The sequence below is a fragment of the Haemaphysalis longicornis genome, unplaced genomic scaffold (assembly GCF_048455015.1).
Source record: "Haemaphysalis longicornis isolate Haplotype H1 unplaced genomic scaffold, Haemaphysalis longicornis Haplotype H1 scaffold_2, whole genome shotgun sequence".
Lineage (NCBI taxonomy): Eukaryota > Metazoa > Arthropoda > Arachnida > Ixodida > Ixodidae > Haemaphysalis > Haemaphysalis longicornis.
In genome coordinates this window covers 232032987-232055314 of record NW_027526295.1, presented here as the reverse complement: position 1 = coordinate 232055314, position 22328 = coordinate 232032987, and the positions used below count along the sequence as shown (strand labels likewise).

General features: G+C 48.0%; 1 protein-coding gene across 1 annotated transcript in view; it reads left to right on the top strand.

Moving 5' to 3' along the window:
- Positions 1–22328, top strand: part of LOC144168553 (neprilysin-2-like) — a 147231-nt gene that overhangs the window by 4317 nt on the left and 120586 nt on the right. The window lies entirely within an intron of this gene.

Genomic DNA, 22328 nt, shown 5'->3' with positions numbered 1-22328 from the left:
TATGTGTGATCTCCTCGAACATACACTTTAATTCAAGATTTTCAGAGAACGACTAACGGGGTGTGTGAATCCCCACTTGATCACGCGGGGGTGTTAAATGCAACTAACGGGCGAATGCCAACACAGTTCAACATAACTCCCCCTCATAGCATCACCCGTGCATTCGCACTTCCCCATGCTCCCCTTCGGGGAAATGCGGGTGAATTTTTAGCTTTCGCGTTTCTGAAAACTTTCTTTAGGAAAGGATGATAATTTTTTTCGCGATGTCCAGGAAGGGCGACCGCGCAAGGCGCATGCTTCATCTTGAGTTGATATCAGTCCAAGTTTAAACTCATTCATCAAAAAATTGATCAGTCGTCAGCTCTGCTGCACCGCCCCTCTAAACTCCATCTAACTCGGTTTTGATCTATGCAGCCAAGCACTTCTTCGAAAACATGTTTCATCACCGCACAGGACTCGTCCGTTTACGACTTCTAGGCAGATGCTGACATGCTCTCTTCAAGTGCATACGTCATGCGGAAATACTGCTTCTCTTATTCATGCTATCTTGCCTAAGCTAGATCGAAAAGCACCCTTTCCAATCTAAACTTCCCCAGAGATATTGTGGCGCCATCTCATATATATTTAGCATACTTATCAAACCACTCCTGTATCATGAATAACACTTGCCCTGGGCGTGATGGCGCGGTCGATACTACGCCCCCATTATGGGCGTGTCTCTACGACGGCGACGGTGATTTTCTTTTCATTTATATTTTCCCGAGGACCCAAGCTTTGCCCTTAGACAGCATTGTGAATTATGATTTGCTCTTCTGCCTCCGTGCTCGCTAAGCATAACTGAAGCTTTACTTCGCAACGCCCCCGGCTTCTTTCACCGTCAAGATTGAGAGCACCAAATATGCACGTTGTTGAGGTCATTTCCTTTCCTCTCCCTGAGTTTTTCATGATCCTGTCGCGTTTGAGGCGTGAGTTGTGAAAAAATAATGAGATTCACGCTCGGTGCGTTATCGTACACCGTGGTACACAAAATCACAAACACCATCTTGAAATCTTGACTGCACCCACTGGCGCATACGCAAAGAGCATGCGTTGACAGCCCTTTTGCGATCCTGTCACTATGTCTGATGATACTAGTAAGACCTCAATGTAAGAAAACATTTTCAGAATTCTACCGTCAAAATGCTCCCATCATGTCCAGATCACTATTCGTGAGTTATATGAGCTCAGTTACAACAATGTTGAATCGTTCGCTCAGGTTGAGGGACACAAGCATGAGTTAGGCGGTTTCCTCGCAGACATTCATTTATTTCCAATAGCGAAGCCCAGTGGAAGTGCAAAAAGTTTCACAACTTTGACCATCAATAAGGAATACGTGGAAGTCGACGTAGTTCCACGGTCGTCCTAACGTATACGCCGACGTTCTCCCGTTCCTAAAAACAAATCTCAGCAGAACAATGAAGCCCCTTATCACAAAACAAAGATTTCCATACCCAAACAACTAAGTTATTTAAATGGCTTTGATCTAGACCGGCAACAGAGTAGCATAGGCAAAATTTATCGACAAGATCTCGCAGTTGGGAGTCACTTGCAACCTCTCAGAACCAAGGGAAGATCGGGATGGTCAGCTTGTTGCAGCTACACTTTAAATATAAAGCGATAACACGCGTGTAATCATTATTCATCAGTGATATGATCCCGTGCTGTTTTACTGCAAAGCAGTATATGTCTAAACCACCCCCCAGTTTTTATTCCGATGTCATCGAATCACTCGGCGCCGCTCGGTGGCTCCTCCTCACCAGCGCTGACATTTCTTTCACAACTATTTTCCCCTCGCCTTTACCAATTACCGTTTGGCAAGCTGCGCAGTCGTCAGCAAACGGCGGTAGTGTGGTTATTAGATGATTGCAAAAGTAAACACAAGCACGGATGGGCGTAAAGAAAATGCACTGACGATTACTACACTCCCTAATATGAAATTTGTGCCCAGAGCGAGCTGCAGTCTTCTCGGTCACGGCGCATTTCTGCTGCGCCTCAGGAAGTGTTCGCGTGATCAGCGAACGCACGGCGGCGTGCACTACTCTGCTGCTACCTCGCAGTGCGCCGCCACCGCCGGCCAGCATGTTGCAAATCGTGTTTGAACCTCCCGCGCAAATGTCACCTGGTTCAGATTAGCCCCGCACAAGGGATCAGCGAGCATGTTGTTGCATAGCGTGTTCCAACCTCCCACGCAAACGTCACGTGTATTTGATTAGCGGAGAATGAACAGCGTCTGGGGATAGTGTTGAGGGGAGGGCGCTCCTTGGTGACGACACATGAGACGTGTGAGGGTAAGGCAGTGAGACAGAAGAGGACGTAGCCGCACGTGTCGTACTCCACTTCATCCTTCGCTAGACGCTCCTCTCCGTTTTATTTCTTTCGTCGCTGCTGTGTTCGCTCATCGGTTACACGGACATAAACAGACGCCGCGCCCGTGAAGCCCAGGTAACGGCTGTCAAAGGGCTGCCCCTAAAACGACCGAAACCCACCGTCGCCGTTTACGCTCAAATTCCACTTCGCCAAGTAGCTGCGAATGCCTCCCGGTAGAAGAGAAACTTCCCCAGTTGGAACGCCGGCTTGAGCCCATATTTCTTTTTCAGCTTGGAAGGCTTTCCGAGCGACATTTTCGCCGGTGTCTTTCACGCACAAGAATGCGCTACACCGGTTGCCGGTTTATGCGTGCACGGTTTGCGGGTAGAAAAATGGTGGCGTACACGCACAGCAAGGCTTCATGCCGTAACCGATGAAGCAGCAGTTGTGCTGCTGGGAGATTTAAATATCGAAATTACATAGCTCAATGCGGTTAGTCGGCTTTCCTCCTTAATCGAGTGGTTGGGGTGTGCGCTGATGGGTTACACAAACATCTTTTACAAACAGCAAGATGCATACGAGGGGGGAGGAAAACGGACAACCATTTGTTTGTACGCGAGAACAGAAATCAGGAGCTTCCAGGTTTTAAATCGTTATGGGGCGGATGCATGCCTTTTGTTTGGAGGAAGAAGAGCAAGAATTGGAGTGTTGGCCCGAACACACGCGCGAATAGGCTAAAAACCAATGGAAAGGTGCTGACGCTGCCGTTACCACCTCAAGTCCAGCTCGTCGAGTAGCGGTGAATCCCTCCCGCATGAACAGCAACTTGCCCGCTTGGAACGCCTGCGTGAGCCAGTATCACTTCTTCAGAGGGCTTTAAAGGGACAGACAACCGATTTTTGTCGAGTATATATTCTCTATCCCAAATGAAAGGGCATCACTTAAAGCACCTTGACGAGAAACGGTTTTGCTGATAACGCCCTAGAACTTTTTAAATCGAAATTTTTAGATCTGCGATGCGTATGTGTCCCTCCCAAAAATGATGCTGGCAACCATGACAGAGCAGCCCGGCAACATACTTTTGTCTGTATGCGAAATAAAAAACGATATTCAAAAACTTGTCCCCAGCTAAAAAAAGTTTGAATCGCAGGCTTTCCTGTTCCGTTATGTGTTTTTTTAATGCAACGGTCTATTGGGCACGAATGCGCCATCTGTTGGGATAGACGATAGGTAGAATATGGCTTCACGTTGTGGAGGCGGGAAGTTCGATTCTCCCCGGGCGCGACGTTTTTTTTTTTTAAGCTTCCGTTGGCGTATTTGGAAACTTAAACCAAATATTGTGGCAGAACAAACGCCTATTCCTCAGACAGAATCTCTCAAAGCTCCTTCACTGGGTCTGTTTACTGAACGCTGCTCATGGTGGCTCAGTTAGCCACACTGACAGCAACCCAGCGGCGGCGGGCGGCGTGTCTTTAGAATTTTCAAAATAATGTTTAGAAATACATATATAATTTAACCTTGCATAAATACTTGTGTTAAAAGGTTTTCAATACGTAAATAAACGTTTCAGCAGTTACAGTAGCTGCTAGGTTTGCAGGTCACGTGACAGGGACACATATTGTCGTGCCAAGTTTCGACACTACGAACCGCCACCCTTCCGATTTCAGAAAGTTTGCTGCCAAATTAAAATTATTTCCGCCGATCTGTTTAGAAATTGCTTGTGGTTACCGGGCTATATAACACGCTGGCTTTCATATGAGCTAGAGAACATATACGCGACAAAAATCGGTTGTCTGTCCCTTTAAGGGGATATTTTCGACCGTTTCTGTCACTTCTAAGCGCGCGCACATAACCCGTTGCCTGTTGATGCGTGTGCAAGTTTGTAGTGGAGTATAGTGGTAGGGAAAAGGGGGGAGGGTGCACCCGCAGCTATAGGTTCCATACCCGTGCTGATGGATGGCATTTCCGTTGGGTTGGTGCGAGGTTTGAACGCGGACGTTAAACGGCCCAATGGGACCTGTCCGCAGTCCTTAGTGGTAGAGTGGAATTGGTTTGTGTGTTAGGCTATGTTCACACTACCGACGCAAAAGCCTTATCGGAATCTATGGACGTACAAAAAATTAGTTCCTTTCAACTTTGTGAAGGATTGCCTGCAAAGCTCGACGCAGTCAACGGAGTGCAGGAAACAAAACACGTTTATCGTAATTTGCGATGGAGCATAATTCCGAGCCAAACAGTTGAATGAACCTCTGAAGGATCCAGCTTTGTTCTCGCAGAAAAACATGGAACTGCCTGTGCCCCTCCCGCGTCGTAAGCATATTACTGTATGTGCAAGGCCGGGTTCAGAGTGTTGCCGCAACTGCCGTAATAACTTTAAAGAATAACGTCATTTCAAGTCTGAGCCAACCGAACTGCGTGACATGCAATTTTTGTATGTCCACAGATAACGATAGGGAGTTTTCGTCGGTAGTCTGAACATGTCCTAACACAAAAACCCTATCCGCTCTACTACTAAGGACTCCGGACAGGTCCGATTGGGCCGTTTAACGTCCGCGCCTAAACCTCGCACCAACACAACGGAAATGCCATCCATCAGCACGGGTATGGAACCTATAGCTGCGGGTGCACCCTCCCCCCTTTATCCTACCACTATACTCCACTACAAACTTGCACACGCATCAACCGACAACGGGTTATGTGCGCGCGCTTAGAAGTGACAGAAACGGTCGAAAATATCCCCTTAAAGCCCTCTGAAGAAGTGATACTGGCTCACGCAGGCGTTCCAAGCGGGCAAGTTGCTGTTCATGCGGGAGGGATTCACCGCTACTCGACGAGCTCGACTTGAGGCGGTAACGGCAGCGTCAGCCCCTTTCCATTGGTTTTTAGCCTATTCGCGCGTGTGTTCGGGCCAACACTCCAATTCTTGCTCTTCTTCCTCCAAACGAAAGGCATGCATCCGTCCCATAACGATTTAAAACCTGGAAGCTCTTGGTTTCTGTTCTCGCGTACAAACAAATGGTTGTCTGTTTTCCTCCCCCCTCGTATGCATCTTGCTGTTTGTAAAAGATGTTTGTGTAACCCATCAGCGCACACCCCAACCACTCGGTTAAGGAGGAAAGCCGACTAACCGCATTGAGCCATGTAATTTCGATATTTAAATCTCCCAGCAGCACAACTGCTGCTTCATCGGTTACGGCATGAAGCCTTGCTGTGCGTGTACGCCACCATTTTTCTACCCGCAAACCGTGCACGCATAAACCGGCAACCGGTGTAGCGCATTCTTATGCGTGAAAGACACCGGCGAAATGTTGCTCGGAAAGCCTTCCAAGCTGAAAAAGAAATATGGGCTCAAGCCGGCGTTCCAACTGGGGAAGTTTCTCTTCTACCGGGAGGCATTCGCAGCTACTTGGCGAAGTGGAATTTGAGCGGAAACGGCGACGGTGGGTTTCGGTCGTCTTAGGGGCAGCCCTTTGGCAGCCGTTACCTGGGCTTCACGGGCGCGGCGTCTGTTTATGTCCGTGTAACCGATGAGCGAACACAGCAGCGACGAAAGAAATAAAACGGAGAGGAGCGTCTAGCGAAGGATGAAGTGGAGTACGACACGTGCGGCTACGTCCTCTTCTGTCTCACTTCCTTACCCTCACACGTCTCATGTGTCGTCACCAAGAAGCGCCCTCCCCTCAACACTATCCCCAGACGCTGTTCATTCTCCGCTAATCAAATACACGTGACGTTTGCGTGGGAGGTTGGAACACGCTATGCAACAACATGCTCGCTGATCCCTTGTGCGGGGCTAATCTGAACCAGGTGACATTTGCGCGGGAGGTTCAAACACGATTTGCAATATGCTGGCCGGCGGCGGCGGCGCACTGCGAGGCAGCATCAGAGTATAGTGCACACCGCCGTGCGTTCGCTGATCACGCGAACACTTCCTGAGGCGCAGCAGAAATGCGCCGTGACCGAGAAGACTGCAACTCGCTCTGCGGACAAATTTCATATTAGAGAGTGTAGTAATCGTCAGTGCATTTTCTTTACACCCTTGTGTTTATTTTTCGCAATCATTTAATAACCGCACTACCGCTATTAGCTGCCGACTGCGCAGCTTGCCAAACGGTAACCGCTAAAGGCGAGGGGAAAATAGTTGTGAAAGAAATGTCACCGCTGGTGAGGAGGAGCCACCGGCCGGGGCCGAGTAAATCGATGACCCCGGAATAAAAACTGCCGGGGGGAAGGGGGGGGGGTGGACATAGTTTGTTTTGCAGTAAAAGAACGTAATGGACGAGAGCAGAGAAACACAGTAGGCTGGACGAGCGCTCACAACCATCTAGTTTAGTATTCCGAAACCCTTCTCAGCATATAAACGTCCGTACATCAGAGTCGTACAGGAGTGCACGAAACAAAACACGTTTATCGCAATTTGCGAGGGAGCATATTTCCTAGCCAATTAGCTGAATGAACCTCTGACGGATCCAAGCCTTGGTCTTGCAGATAAACATGGAAGTGCCAGTGTCCCTCCCGCGTCGTAAGCATCTTACTGTTTGTGTAAGGCCGGGTTCAGACCGTTGCCGCAGCTGTCGTAAAAAGGGGAGCAGATTGTTTCAGGGAGACGTCGGTGTGTTCGCGAGAGAGCGAGTTTCGTCTATTATGCCGTAATAAGTAGCAGCACATGTGGCTTGCTCTTCGGGTTGTGACGTTTATATGCTAAGAAGGGTTTCGAAATAAACTAGTTGGTTGTGAGTGCTCGTCCAGTGTACTGTGTTTCTCTCGTACTCGTGCACTGCGCGCTCTTTTTAATTTTTTTAAGCCTTGAGGCAACTCGTCCGACAAAGCATTCTATTAACAATTTTGTCCTTTCGGGCTGCCTAGGAACAACCATTCCTTTACGCGCACGGTTTTTGACCGCTAATTAGACGCAGTGTTGCGTACCACCGGACGCGCCAGTTCAGCCAGAAATGAGAGAATGCAGCTTTCTTTCGAGCTGAAATTATTGCGCGGGAGTTTCAAATTATCGCAACGCCCTAAAGTCCTTTATCGCCTAATGGTGGCTTCATTGGGCCCTGAAGGTCTTTTCGTTGCGCAGTTTGAAATTATCCAATTGCGAAAATTTAAATTTTTTCTACTCTTCAATACCACAGCAGAATCTGAAACCACCTGCACGTACCTTTTTCATATCAGCACGCTGAAGGAAAAAAAAAACAGTGTTTTCTCCTATTTCAGAGCTGTCGCATCCCTTAGCACTGCATTAGGTATGTTACTCGCGCGCCTTGGCAGGGCAACTTTTCTATACCACATGGCTTCATTATGTGTCATTCGTTACCTAGAAGTGAATTCACGTCACCCGGCACAGGTTTTCAAAGCCAACCTCTGTTGCGCCCTAAAAAAGAAAATAAGGGACCGGACGGCTGCCGGATCGAGGAAAAGAGAAAGACTGATGAGCGATAGAGTCACGTAAAAAAGAGCTTTGTAGTTTTCTAAATTGCTTTACCTTCGTTTGTTAGGCATCAGTTTCTTGTAGGCTCATGGGTGACCACTAACCGTACTTATTTGACTCTTGAAGTTTAGCAATACAGACTGGTTATGTAGGCGTAGGCATGCCCACGCTGGCTTTGCGCTGATGTCATTCGAAGATGCATCTCAGGCGCGGCCTCGAAAGTCGTCCCACTCCACAATCCCGCTTCGCATGGTAAAATATTCGAAAAAGAAACACAAACCCTGTGTGCGTGCGCATCGCGGGGAAAGGGAGCAAGCCGGAAAAATTCGGTGATTACGTATTCGAATATCGGCCGCTGACAGCTGTTATTATGGTCGGTGCTATACAACTGGTTGTTCCGTTGGGCGATGGGAAACGTGCCCAAAAAGCTACCGGAAAATACTAATGATCTAGAGGTTCTGATTCAATTGAAGGAAGTAACAACAGACCGCGAAATCCATACCTTTCTTGCCAGTAGAATCAGAGCTCATTTGTAGCGGATAACTCAAGCCACGGCGCGAGTATGTGGGTGCCAGAAGCTGTTCAGCTGCTGTTATACCGCCTACATAGAAAGAGGCAGACTTTGACGCTCTTTCTTCCCTTTCGGACCGAAATGCGGACCCGCTTAGGCGTAACATAACGAGACTGAATTGGCTCTGGTCAGTAGGTTTTTCGCTTATCACTGCATCGCATTCCTTGCCGAGTACCCCCCCCCCCCCGACCCCCGCCAAGACCGTGTAACGCCCTGCATTTCCACAGAAAGGCACAACTGGCGGAAGTGGCGGAAGTAACACAGTGTACTGTTGGGCGAGTTGGTAGTTGATTGTAAAAATAGCTACAGCAGGAATCGAAACAAGCACACAAAAAGACGACGGGACGAGCGCTTGTCCCGTCACCTTTCTGTGTCCTTTTTTCGATTCGGGCTGTAGCTATTTTTACAAGGAAGTAACACATTTAATCCTTACAATAGCAAGGACGGAAATAAGTCGTCGAAGATAATTTGAATAAAAATAGAAAAAAATAAAATCTTCACAAAAACAATCTGCTGAAATAAAAAATATACATCTTATACATCTAACCCTAAAACCAAAGACTAAAATAAAAAAGCACTGGAAAGAACGTTGGAAATACAAATAAAAAATAACGTCAACAGACAAACCCTGCACTACGCCTTGTATATGCGGAAGAGTACACATTTGGCGATGTAAAGGCACTTAATCGCTATAAAGGTGTAAATTTACATCATTGGCTGAAGCAAACAAAAAAAAAATTAGAAATGATAAAATAACCCTACGTCCTTGACTACCCGCCGTTTGTGGGGCTAACCTCTTCAGTTTTCATTAAAGTTTTCTCTCTCATATCTCAATTTGGCTGTAAAGTAGCACTCACACTCCAGACAAGCGGCATAAGAAGACTAGGCATAAGTAGACAATTTTCTAAATTTCTGTTGATTTTCTGTAATTTTCGTTAAACCAATGAACGGTCGACTAGGGTTAGAGCCAACACTTCGAAGAATGAGTGAGTGAGTGAGTGAGTGAGTGAGTGAGTGAGTGAGTGAGTGAGTGAGTGAGTGAGTGAGTGAGTGAGTGAGTGAGTGAGTGAGTGAGTGAGTGAGTGAGTGAGTGAGTGAGTGAGTGAGTGAGTGAGTGAGTGAGTGAGTGAGTGAGTGAGTGAGTGAGTGAGTGAGTGAGTGAGTGAGTGAGTGAGTGAGTGAGTGAGTGAGTGAGTGAGTGAGTGAGTGATGCAATTTTATTTCGACGAACTTAAGGCACTGATGGTCGGGCGTCCACCAGTTGGGGAGCCTCCTCTAGTGCGGTAAATTCTGGTCCGCGCTTGCTGCTCAGGCCCTTTCCACCAAACTACGCTGCACTGAGAGGTCTATGCTAGCCAGCTGCCACGCCCCGGTCTCGTTGGTTGGTTAAAGGAGCCATGAAGAGAAAACACAAGTTTGGTTGATTCAAAAGATTCTCTCGTTAGAATCATACTGACACCACTTTTAACGTAAACTTCGCTCAAATAAGCTACATAATTAGGAAAAACGGGAATGGTCATGCGACCCACCAGCTCATTTCCCGCAACAGAACCTATGATGTCACATGAGCTAAGCTCTGCGATTGGCGGAGGCTGGCAGAAGCAGACGCAAATTAGGTAGAGCTTACAAACTAGACGAACGAGCGATTTGCGCTTAAATTTAGGGCACATTCTTTACAAAGCAATAAGAATGATGGGACAAACAGTGGAAGTTACGAAAGCACATGTAAACATAGAAGTACTGATGCGTTCTGCTGTTCGTACTGCGCACAGCATGCTTGGTTTAGCTGCACAGCACTACGGGACTTGGGGTTGTCTCAGACGACACTGGCCGATTGACGCAAGCAACGGTGTCTTACGTGACCCCATTTGTCGAGCGAGCACTGTTTCAGGGAACGAATATTTTCTCCCAGAACAAAAACAAGCCAAGTTTAAATGCAGGCAAAAACAAACCAAACGCTTGGCACGGTATGGTGGCGCCATCTAGGTTCGGGTAACGTAAAGAAACGCGGGAACAAACCAGCACCGCTGTACAGGGTGGAGACAACCTTTGAACGGTCCCGTGCCGCCGCAATTGGGCCAACGGGCTCAACGCGTTATTCTTTTCGTTTCCCACGAGACCTAGCAACGCGAAACTGACAATATAATTCAAACGTCTTCAGTAAACCGCGTTGCGGCGATAATTTTAGCGCGTTTTTGACACAATGACTTGCTTCGGCGGCGAGCGAGCAACCCAAAATGGCGGCGCCAGCGTATACGTGTCTCTACCCTGTACGGCGGATGCGTGAATGGAGAGATTCTAGGCTGCAGAGCGGTCGGTTCCTGTGATGTCATTGCAGACCCCGAAGACAAACGATTTAGCGGGAAAATCAAAATTTTAACTTAAATTGTTTAATTTCTCAGTGAATAAAGCATCGTTTGTATCCGGACAAGCGCTGGGGGCACTATAAAACACGAAATCTTTCGAATAAAACCAACTTGCATTTTCTCCTCATGGCTCCTTTAAGAATTGGGGTAAGGGGTTGGGTTTCGGGGCTTGTTTGCTTGCTGTAAACATCAGCTAAGCCGAGCAATTTACCCGTGATCGTCCTTAGCTCTATATTTTAATGTTGGGGCACTCTAACGTGAAAATCGCCTAAAATTAGGGAAAACAATTGCGTACGCATGCATATTTAATTGAACAGGTACGCATGCACAGTTGATTGCGTGAAATGTAGGCGATAAGCTGGGGCATGTCTTCGCCCCTCGCGAGGTACCCAGCACATGGTCATTTTTTATGGACTGCAATGCACCCCGAAACCAGTGCAGGTTACCCCGAAAGAGGAATGAATGTTTGTTCCTCGTTCCTTCCCAATTTTGAATCCAGACCCCGTCATAAGTTCGTTTAATGTGAAAGGAACGCGTTCCAGTTACACTTCGAACATCGGAAGGACTTGTTTCATTAACGTTACATTTGATTTTTTAATTAAAATGTAGGGCGTGCAATCGTGAGGCGAAATAAAGTGAGCAATTCAAAACTCGCACCGAGCTACGTGCACTACACAAATATGAACACCAGGCGAAAAGCAAAAACGCCCGTTTGTACGAGATTTCGGCGCACGTTAAAGATCCCCAGGTGGTCAAAATTAATCCAGAGCCCTCCACTACGGCGCGCCTCATCGCCTGCGTTGCGTCGGCGCGTTAAACCCTACAATCAATCAATCAAATATGAACACCGCCGGCAGAAGATTATCTGGAGATGGAAAGAATCCAAAGAGACACTCCTTGACGACTTTGTTTCAGGGAGCGTCGGATGTACTCTAAACATGTCTAACTGCAACTTTGGTGCTCGTGTATTACAAGGGCAACACATATGGCACTCAAATGCGCATTCAGAATACTGCGCTTCACGTGTGCAAGTGGAAAGTTGCTCACATGCACGAACATAGTTAAATGTCTTGCACAAGAAACCGCATCGAAAGGAACAATGCATAGTGGTTTAATTAATGCTAATTTTAAGGCGAAGCTCTCAGCCTCTCACTGATTATGTCCGTACGCAAAAAACGCACAGCAAAAAAGCCGGTTTTCTCTAGTATAAGGATGATGATGATCGTGGGTGAAGTATAGAAAAATTCCGCTTTTATGCGAATCTTGGCGACAGCTCCGTTAGGCCTCGCCGCTAAAGGTTGATGTGCAGCAGAGGGAGGAGGTGAAACAGGTTTGCGACGGCGCGACGCGTATAGGCCTAACATCATGTTCTTAGGTGAACGTCGACAGCCTTCACCCACACAGCTCGACTTGCGATGTTAATGATGTTGCTCTGCATTCCGTAAGGCTGTTAGCCTCAGGACGTTACGTCGCATTTTGATGTTTCGGGCGTTAGGCCTAACACCACATTTCGAGGTTTCACATCTTCAACCGTCACCCACTAGAAAAAGTACTCTCTGCACACCAAGCAGCAGGTACCGATTCATGCCCTAGACCCCAAACCCCAAAGTTAGGCCTGAGAAATTATACCCGAAAGTATACATAGCTGTGGTCACTCTAGAAAAGTGGTGCATACCTCCAGAGTAGCACATAATCGTAGTGCGGGATTGGTCAGCCAAGGAATACGTCACGAGAAAGCTTAGCGTTCAACCATCGTCGTCGTTAGACGTAGGGGTGCATAATTTTACAGTAGGAGCGGGAAAATGATGTCCAGAATACGTATTCGAATACATATTCGCAAGTTAGTAGAGTTGCTTGTTTGAACTCAGCAAGAGCTGCATCTCAGTGTTGAAGTCAGACAGACGAACCCGTTTTAACAGCGGAGCTGCTGTTGCTGTCCGTAAGTTCGGGGTTCGTGCGCACCGAAAACTCCCAGCGAGGACCGTTATCGCGTAGGCGTCCGAAGCTGTCGCATTACCCACTGTACAACGGAAAGAAAAGTGATAGCGACCACCGCAACACTCGAGAGAACCGTGCGCTTGCGCTCAGTATCCCAGAGTGCCCTTCGCGCGAGAGCTCGCATCGTCGTACGCATGCGCTCAGTATCGTACAACAGACCTCGCGCGCAACGTCTTCGCAGTTGTTGGCATGTCCCGGCCGCAGATAGTTCGCATGGCCGAGGAAGAGGCCGCGAACCGAAAGGCAGGGCGTGCTACTTAAACTATGTGTCCGTATATGTTCCCCTATAGGTGAGCATATACGACAGATAGTTTGAAGACTTCAACCGCGAAGCGATAGCTTCGCGATTGAAGTCTTGCGCGTACGTGCAAACTTTCCTAGATATTTTTTAGTCAACACTTTGTTGGTAATGTTGAAGAGCCGATCCGCTCAATCGCTTGAGGGTACTGCAGTGGTGTACTTGAGGAAAAGCTAGTTCGGCCCCTCGAAGTTCTTCATCTGCGACAGCGGGTAGTCAACTGGTACCAGCAGGTACCGCAACAACCCGTCCTGTGCCTCGGCTAGAAGCTTAAGGATCGGTGACCGAACGAGAAGAAATCTTCGGGCGCGGACGAGGTTGCAAAATTTGCGCTCGCTGTTTGGACACCGCAGTGAGCTGTTTACCTTTTACCATCTACCTTCATGTTGATGGTCGCCTGGTCTCGCATAAAACTGTCTGGTATTTTCGCACGCGTGAGCATCGCTGCCAGTTCGTCAACAACAGTGCTTCAGTGTGTTACTCTGCTGGATTGAGGATTCGTGGTCGCCTTTTTCTCGCAGCCTTGTCTGCTTTAACCTTATGCACTTCACTTATCCATGCATTTATCAGCTTTGAAGTTTGGCCTCTGGCTTCTCGTTGTCGGAACGGAGGAACTAACTCTGCGCATGGCAGCAGCCACCGGTCACGCTACCACGACGCGGCTCGCCATCGGTGCTGGGCTGCAGCGCTGGTCGTTGCCGGTCCGTAACAATACACTAGAGCCGTCCCACTGCTATGATGCGAAGGCACGGTTGCGCAGTAACTCCCAGCGAAATGGGTAAGCCAATCTTCGCAGCCATGCTGGCAAACGTCACGAAATTGTAGGTTCGCTCGGTGCGTTAGAACGGTTACGGCGGCGCGCTCGAGCGCCATGTCCGTGCCATGGGGCGATAGAACGTCAGAGGTCAGATTCGGCTTGCAGCTCTCAGGAATGGTTGCTGTTGCGCATGAGATTTAGCTCTCGGTTTGATTTTTGTGACAGCGACAATGTTTCAAGAATTCGAGGCTGGGAACTTGACGCCTTGTTTTTACACGCAGTGAGCGCAACGCTCGCGACCCAGGTTTCATACGGCACCCAGGTCTCTTGAAATACAGCAGCATTGTCTCGTTCGGCACCTTCGGCTCGCTCGGCTACCTGTAGAGAACACGTATGCGATGAATGCGGTTCAGTCCACCTGTTTGAAGTGCTCTTCCGAGCGGGCGTTTTATATGAGTGCGGATGGCGCGTCCACGTCTGCTCCTGCTCGACTTTCGCGTTCCCCTCTGAAAGACGAAGCTTAAGCGTCCTTCAAGATTTTGTCTTCATGGTTGTACAAAAGAAAAGGTCGCGGCGAAAGATGAATCAAACCGGTCTTATTGGCATCTGCAGCCGACGTAGCGACAAGGCCGTGCGCACCCGGTGCAGCCTTCCCGACAGGCCTCACCCTTGTGCGTGGTTATTCTTCTGCCTTTAAGCTTCGAGGAGCACGTTTTGTGCAAGGGTGGGCAGATTTGGGTAGCTTATAGGAAGAGAAACACACTGGCGGCCTGTGGCTTTTTGTACTAGCTTTAGCGCCCTAGCGCCTTGGCATCAAAAGCAGCCAAATCCTAGCGATGCGACGTTGACAGAAGGAGCGCCGTTCCCTCTTCCGTTCCTTCGTAAACTTAACGAGTTGCCGTTACAGTTCCGCCTACCCTTAATAGAACGGTGGCGTTCCTCCGTTCCTCCCAAAAGGAACTAGTTCCAGGAACGTCGTTTCTCGGAACGCCGTTCCGTACAACACTGCCCGAAACTGACAAGTGAGGTACATGCGCCAACAGTAGCCAGTTATAGAAACCGTTAATGCACGGGTATTCGTAGAACCTCACTCAAAAAGTGCTATGGGCATTTGCACCGTCCTTCATTGGGAAGGAACTTAAGTAGGCTGAACATACGTGCTATGGGCATTTCCACCGTTTTTCATTGCCAAGCAAATAGGCTGAATATACGCTGTTGCAATCTTGCGCAAACCACCGGTGACTGGTTTTTGCCGGTGAGAACGCTGTCGTTCAGCTGACCATATTTACATCGCACCAAGCTAGACGAGTAAAACATCGCCTGACATGGCAACGTTAGGATTTTGTTCTAATGTCGGGACGTCCAACAGACAACTCCAAAGATCGCCTCTGTACTTACCCAGGCGTGGTCGATCACTACAAAGGGGAGCACGAACCTACACGGCTGCCGGCCCCTCGCTCAGCAAGAAGCAAGAAGTTGCCTGGAGACGCCCCCAGAAGAGCATTTATCCTAACCCAGGCTTCTATCGGCACTTGCATGAGGAAGTAAACAACGGTTGATGCAAACGCCTCCCGAGATTGCAAGCGTGGCTCTCATGCTATGGGAACGCCCTGTTTACAGACACAAGACTTTAGAAATTCAAGAGACATATTTATTATCACTAGTTAAAAGAAGTGGGAGGCCGTTCTGCACAGCGAAATTCCTCATCCAGCCGTGGGCCGTCCAAAGGGCCCAAGACGCCTTCAGGAGCGAAGACATCTTGGCCGTCGTCTGAGGTGCCACAGGCCTGAATAGGCCCGTGGCACAGGCCTTTGGAGCCAGTGAAGGTATTTCCTCCTTCTGGCAGCAACTTACTTTTCCACTTCCGCTGTTGAATGAATTCTGTGACCACGTAATTTCTCATCTGAACTCTTTCATGTCCATAAAGCGGCTCTTGCAGAATGTAAGTTTGAGATCGTGGGCCGAAGAGTTACGGCCTGTAAGCGTCAAGTGGGCAACGCCAGCAAATGCATAGGCATCATTTGCATAACTCGAGGAAAATTTAATGCCGGATTTCCTTGCGTGTGCGCGCGCACAAATACGCACATGCACACAACATTGCACGCCCGCGCGCGCTTTACTAGATTACATACGCACATGCACACAAAATTGCACACGCACGCTTGCATGCACGCGCGCGCGTGCGTGCCCGCAATTTCACTTAGATGGTCATTTATTTCGCTTTCAAATAAATAAAGCAGATTCAATTATTTCAATCAAACCTGGATATAACACTGTAACGTGTGACATGTAACGGCACCAATTTGGTCCCGCGTCTGCTAGGTGTCTCGAACGAGTACGGGCACGATCAAGAGGATGAAGCGCTTGCCGTAGTTTTAGCCTCAAATCAAAATGAGGAAGGGGGGGGGGAGGTATACGAACTGGTAATAATTGCCAGTTTCTTAACATGATAACAATATCTGTAACTTTTTACACAGACCAGAATGTTGGTGGAAAACAGAAACTTCAATTCTGCAATTCTGCAGCAGCATTACTCCCGTAGCCGTAACGGCCAACTCCGAGGTTCACTACTGGCGGACTCGCTTCGGTCCGTCTTTGGCAACTGAGGCCGGCATGTAAAGTCTGCAGCACCACACAGAAAACGTGTCTGCGGCGGAGCGCCGTTTAGCAATTTTGTGTACTTTTCTCGTAAAGGCAGCTAACTTTGATTTCACTTTCAGTGCGTACTCCGCAGATGCTGGGCTTCAAGCAGCACTGTGTGTGATCGTATCCTTTTTCTTGTGTTCTGTTGTTTTTCGCTGTTCATTCTTTTCAATTGAAAGAACCTCCTTCATGCGTGAAGAATTCGCGAGGCCGTATCTGCCCGACGAAGTAACGTCGACGCCCATAAAAACTACGCACCTGTTTATTCCCGGAAAACAAAGACGGATGGCACGAGAAATATAAGTTCGGAGCCAGTGCTACGCGCGTACAGCAAGGGAGCGCGTAAAGCGCGCGCAGTCACCATTTCGGCAAACAAAGCGTTGCTCGTCCACCCAGTGGCAGCGTGGTGCTGCTCACCCACGACGGTGACTTCAATGCCTTGGGCCTCGGTCTGGCGGTGAGCGTACCATGCTCCTCGCTGTCCGGGCGTCGTGGTTGTGACTAACCCCCGGAGGAATGCAACGAGGATTAGCCTGGTGCACGTGCCGTGACAGGTGCATATGGCGGCACGTGTGTAGAACTGAGGCATGAGGCTCTAAGGAAGACTGTAAGGAAGCTGCTACGTGAAGTTCGGCCAGTTTTGCCTGTCGGTGTGATTCGCGTTAAAAGGTGAAGAGAAAAATCTTGCACCATCCCCGTCCAACGACGGTGATGGTTGAACGCAAAGCTTTCTGGTGATGGATTCTTTGGTTTGCTAACCCCCCACTGCGAGTATGTGCTAGTAAAGTGGCGCGAGTGCTGCGCACCACTTTTCTAGGGTACCCAGAACAACTCTCGGGCGTGCACTCCGTAGGCTTAACGTTTGGGTTTGGCGTGTAGGGCGCGAATCGGTACCTTCTGCTTGGCGTTCAGTGAGCAATTTTTTGAGTGGGTGCCGGTTTGAGGTGTTAACCCAAGATGTGGCGTTAGGCCTAACGTCCTACACCTCAAAATGGGTAGTTAGGCCGAACGTCTTGTGGCTCTCACGGCACGCAGGTCAACGCCATTCTTCTCGTGGCGGATTCTTTCGTTGTCGTCTGAGTGCTACAAATCACTTCGGCCATGTCGTAATGGAGCTATCGGATAGACGCCGGTTTCATAACGCGAGGGATCCAGATTCTATTGCGGCCACGGGGAGCGCTCCTTCCTTTCACTTCACCAAGGATAATTCACCAATATCATAAGAGATGGTTGGCTTTAATACAGGCCGTACTGTAAGACAAAGGCATCAGTGAGGAAACAAAGCTTCCTTTTAAAAGAAGGTGGAGCCGCAAACATTTTGTAGCAGTAAAAAAGCCTTTGATCATTGGTACAGGCCTTCGCCTTCAAACCACGTAAAAGCTGACTTGAGCACCCGATCAAATAGGTATATGCCCAAGCTATTTTCTTTCCCACACGATTGTGTAGAGGGTTAGCGATATAATGCCATCCCCTTCCAACAACGTACACTAACGCTCACTCAGTAAGCGGTTGAATTTATTGATTTTAATTTTCTGAAAATGTTTGGCGTATAGTAAAAATATGCTGACGCATCACTAAAGAACTGCGTAGTAACAGCTTAAAGGCACGTGAACACAGAAGGAGACAAAGGGAAAAAGACAGAACGTTTGTTTAGTACAAAAAAATAGCTTAGTGTCTACATGGTCTTCGTCTTCTTGAGCCGGGTGTGGCCCCGTGACCAATGCCTCTATGTCTCTTGTGTTTAACATTACAGGCCTAGGCAGCTTTCCAGCGCACGACATAATGAGGTAGACTGAAGTTTTTCGAGCATGGGAAGTTTTTCGGGTTTCGGAATCACACAATGCCCACGTGCTTCCACTTCTCCAGTAGTGCACCCACTTACCAATGACGATTGAAATAGGCTGCCGGCGCCTCAGTCGAGTTTTCGTCGAGGTCGCGAAAGAGCTTGTTCGTTATTTGGCCCCTGCACGGTGTAGTGGTGTTCCATGTTGGGGTCTAGAGTGCCTGTGTGACTTTTGGGGCGGACGTCGGGTCGTCAAGCTTTTCGTTCTGGTTTTCGCTGTACTCCGTTAGTGGTGGCCCGTGCAGTGTACGTACAATGTACTTATTCTTGATAGGTCTAAGATGTCATCCCTCCCCAGAAACGTTGAGTGATCGGCGCCAGGTCTGCATTCTTCCTTCTTTGCTCGTTGTCATGCCGAGAAAGGGGGGCAAGAGTAACCACGTCTTGTCTAGACCGAGGGTACTCCAATTCTGACGGGTCAGATCGCACGAGTACGCCGCCACCACTTCTGCTAGCTTCGCTATTCGGAGATTGATTTCCTTTTTTTTATTTTTTTGGTTTCTTCATCTCTTGAGGAGCCCATCGTAGCTGCCCGGAGGCGGAGCCGGTGCGGATTGATGGCTGGTATGTCTGAGGCGAGCCTTATTTCCTTGCACTGGGCCACGGCATCCATCTGTACCTTCCTAATCCACTCCTCGTTCGAGTAGATTTCTGAAGGCGTTTGGTTTGCCCCCTGCTTTCGAAATACCTCACAGAATGTTATGATGATCTTCATTGTGTTTTTTTGTTGTTGTTGTTGCTGCGAGAATGTTATGATCGCAGCCTCGGGCCTCGTTCGCGTTCTTCCATTCCGTTTGCTCTGTGGCTTTGGTCAGCGTCATATCGGGGCATTCGTCTTCCGAAACGCTGTTCCTTATTCTCGCGGGTCTTGCTGCGTTGGTTAGCATTGTGATGTTTGTTGTCCTATGATTTCGCATAGATTGACTTCCTTCACGTTCGATTTGCTACATTTCCACGCTGGGTGCACTGCGTTAAAATCCCCGACGACAATAAGGCTGTTTGGCTTGCGCGTGTCCGCTGCTTTTGCCAAAAGGCAATCGCACTTACCCTTTATATCCCTAGGGGGACTGCGAATGCTGAGAGCTAAGCTTTTCTGTTGGCGTTTTGGCGGTAGCATTTCAATAAGGACGTGGTCCGCGTTTCTTCTCGCTGAACTATGTGGGCTGGACAACGCGCATTCTTCAATATAAGGTTCCAGCTTTACTTGTTCAATGCAGCACGAAAATATTTGCACTATTTCCAATCGTTTCAGTGGAGCACAGAGTTTATTACATCGTCGGAGGCAAAACAAGTGAAAAGAGGAATAGGCTGTAGGAGCTTATCTTTGTAAGGCCCTATTCTATCACTTTCACGATACTTGTGTCCTTATCCAAACACTCTCGGGCAGACACGAGGCTGCATGAAAACGGCCTTCCAGAAATGACGTTATCGCGAAGCATGCAATAAAAATAAACAGTAGTAAAACTGTAGCTAATTAAAAAATGTATTTTTTCACCCCAGCGAAATAAGCGGCTTTTCGTGCGCCAGCGGTATCCGACAAAAAAAACGAAAGGCAGATAAGAAGAATCCACGCTAAAGAGCATTGCGTATTAATATGTAGGAACAACCCGCCGCGGTGGCTCAGTGGCTAAGGCGTTGCACTGTTGAGCGCGAGGTCGCGGGTTCGATTCCCAGCCACGGCTGCCGCTTTCCTGATGGAGGCGAAAAGCAAAAACGCCCGTGTGTACGAGATTTCGGCGCACGTTAAAGATCCCCAGGTGGTCAAAATTAATCCGCAGCCCTCCGCTACGGCGTGCCTCATCGCCTGCGTTGTGTCGGCGCGTTGAACCCTACAATCAATGAAATAATGTGTAAGAACATAGCGTAAGAGTGTCGTGTGACGTTGTATTGTATTTCAGCACTGGAAAGTTTAATATCCTGGAACAAATTCGCACTGGTGACAGAAACGGTTTGCAAGCCTTGCTGCTGAAATCTTTCAAGCCCATCTAGAAGAACCAGGCGCTTGGGGTATAGTATTCTATAGTGATAACTTCCTCGGGTTCTTTTTTTCGATTCGCTCATTTCTGATTTGATTGATTTGATTCATTGTAAGGTTTAACGCGCCGACGCAACGCAGGCGATGAGGCGCGCCGTAGTGGAGGGCTCCGGATTAAATTTGACCATCTGGGAATCTGCGCCAAAATCTCGTACACACGGCTCATTTCTGATCAATTTAGGCGGCACATTTTCGCTAGCATATCAGCCAAATCTCAAGAATGATTCAGGGGAACTAAAAGGAAAAAGGGAGGCAAAGAGATAAAATAAACCGTTGGAAGTTTGAAGTTCTGGGAACAACCGGAAAGTTTGATTTCTTTCAAACAGCCCCTTTTATTTCGCGTTTTTCAGCTCAGACATTTGGACAGCTCACTCGCTAACCATTGTGAAATAAAGTGTTAGGCTCGCTTTTTTTCAATGTACACATTTTCGGTCGTCTTTGAACAGATCGGGCTCTTTCCTCCTTTTGTTTCTGTGTAAGTTCAATGGTTTATAGGTTTGCTGTGGCGTAGCAGATTGAGAGAAAGACAGCCGTTTTTAAGGGCAATTTAAAAAAAAAAAAGGACCAAGTAAAAGGTCGGCTTATACTGTTTTGCCAGCCCGCTCGCTAGACAGAAATAAATTTTTGGCGCTGCCGGTCAGCATCTCTTCTTTCTTTAATTAAATGGCACATTTTCCATCATGTTTGAGCGGATGTGTTTCTTTCTTTTTTTACAGTTTTTGTAGTGTGTGCTAATGTCACGTGAAAGATTTAGAGACAACGATCCTTTTTTAATGCTATTCTAAACAGAACAAGAATTAATAACAGGTAATGCTATATGGATTCACTTCCTTCGTCCAATGAAATAAAGGTTCTTGACTTGCTTTCATGTTCCAAAAAAAATTTCCTGGTTTTCTCTATTGTAAGGACGTACGTCTTATTTCTCTTTTCAACCCTTGTATTTAGATTTCAAGAACAATCTACCTTAAAATGTCACCTTCCAGTAGCCTATTTGCTAATCTTGGGGAAGCTGCTTAGAATTGAGGGATGCTTGGAACTGTAAAAATGCGGTGCTCACTTTGCAGCAGAAGCAAATTCAATACACAAAGTGAGTGTTTTGGATAGCTGAAAAGAGATGGTAACGCACCTAGTGGCGTGCCACCTTCAGCTGGCGCTAATTCTTTGAAACAACTGGTGTGGCTAACAGTCCCCGTGCATTATGGGAGACGCGGTCATCTGACATGCAGGGACAGCTCACAAAGGCTCTTTCTAAACTAACGCTAAGCTAGAAATGCAAGATATATAGGCCCAAGAAAAACGGCACGCATTAAGATATCACACTTCTTGGGATATCTTATCTGTGATATCTGTTTGTGTGATAGCTACACTGGCCTTTCAGGACCGCAACTGGGCAATCAAACATGAACTGTGCATTATGAAAGAAGCGCAACAATATGCCGCAAGGCAACCCTCCATTATTCATGGCACTAGGGAAAAGCAACGAAGAAGAGAGGCATTTTTAGTTGCAAGACAGTTATTTTGCCTGATGGAACGGTGACACGTTATGTATATAACTAGTGACAGGGTCCAGGAGCGTTCAGAGCAATATTTATCGGACTCGGCACCGAAAGGGCATTTGTTTTGCATGCTGACCACTGAGGCGTTACTATCAACGCTCCGCAGAGTCGTCCAAGTTAGACGGATCATTCTTCGAGTGCATGCACTCTGCAGTGATGTATCGGGGAATCAGTCGAGCTTCCAAGCTCCGGGTAGAACATTTGACACAGTTGCGCCCTTTCTTATAACAGGACAGAATTGACCCGTGCCTCCCGATCTCGATTCGATTGATTGATTCTGGGGTGTAACGCGCAGAAACTGAAGAGGTTATGAGGCCCGCCGTATTGGAGGGCTCCGGATCCATTTTGACGACTTGGGCAACTGTAACGTGCGCCGAAATTTCGAATACACGGGCGTCCTTGCTTTTCCCCTCCATATCAAAAGCAGCCCCCGGGGCCGGGAATCGAACCTGTTTCCTTGAGCCCGTTCTATAGCGAACTTAAT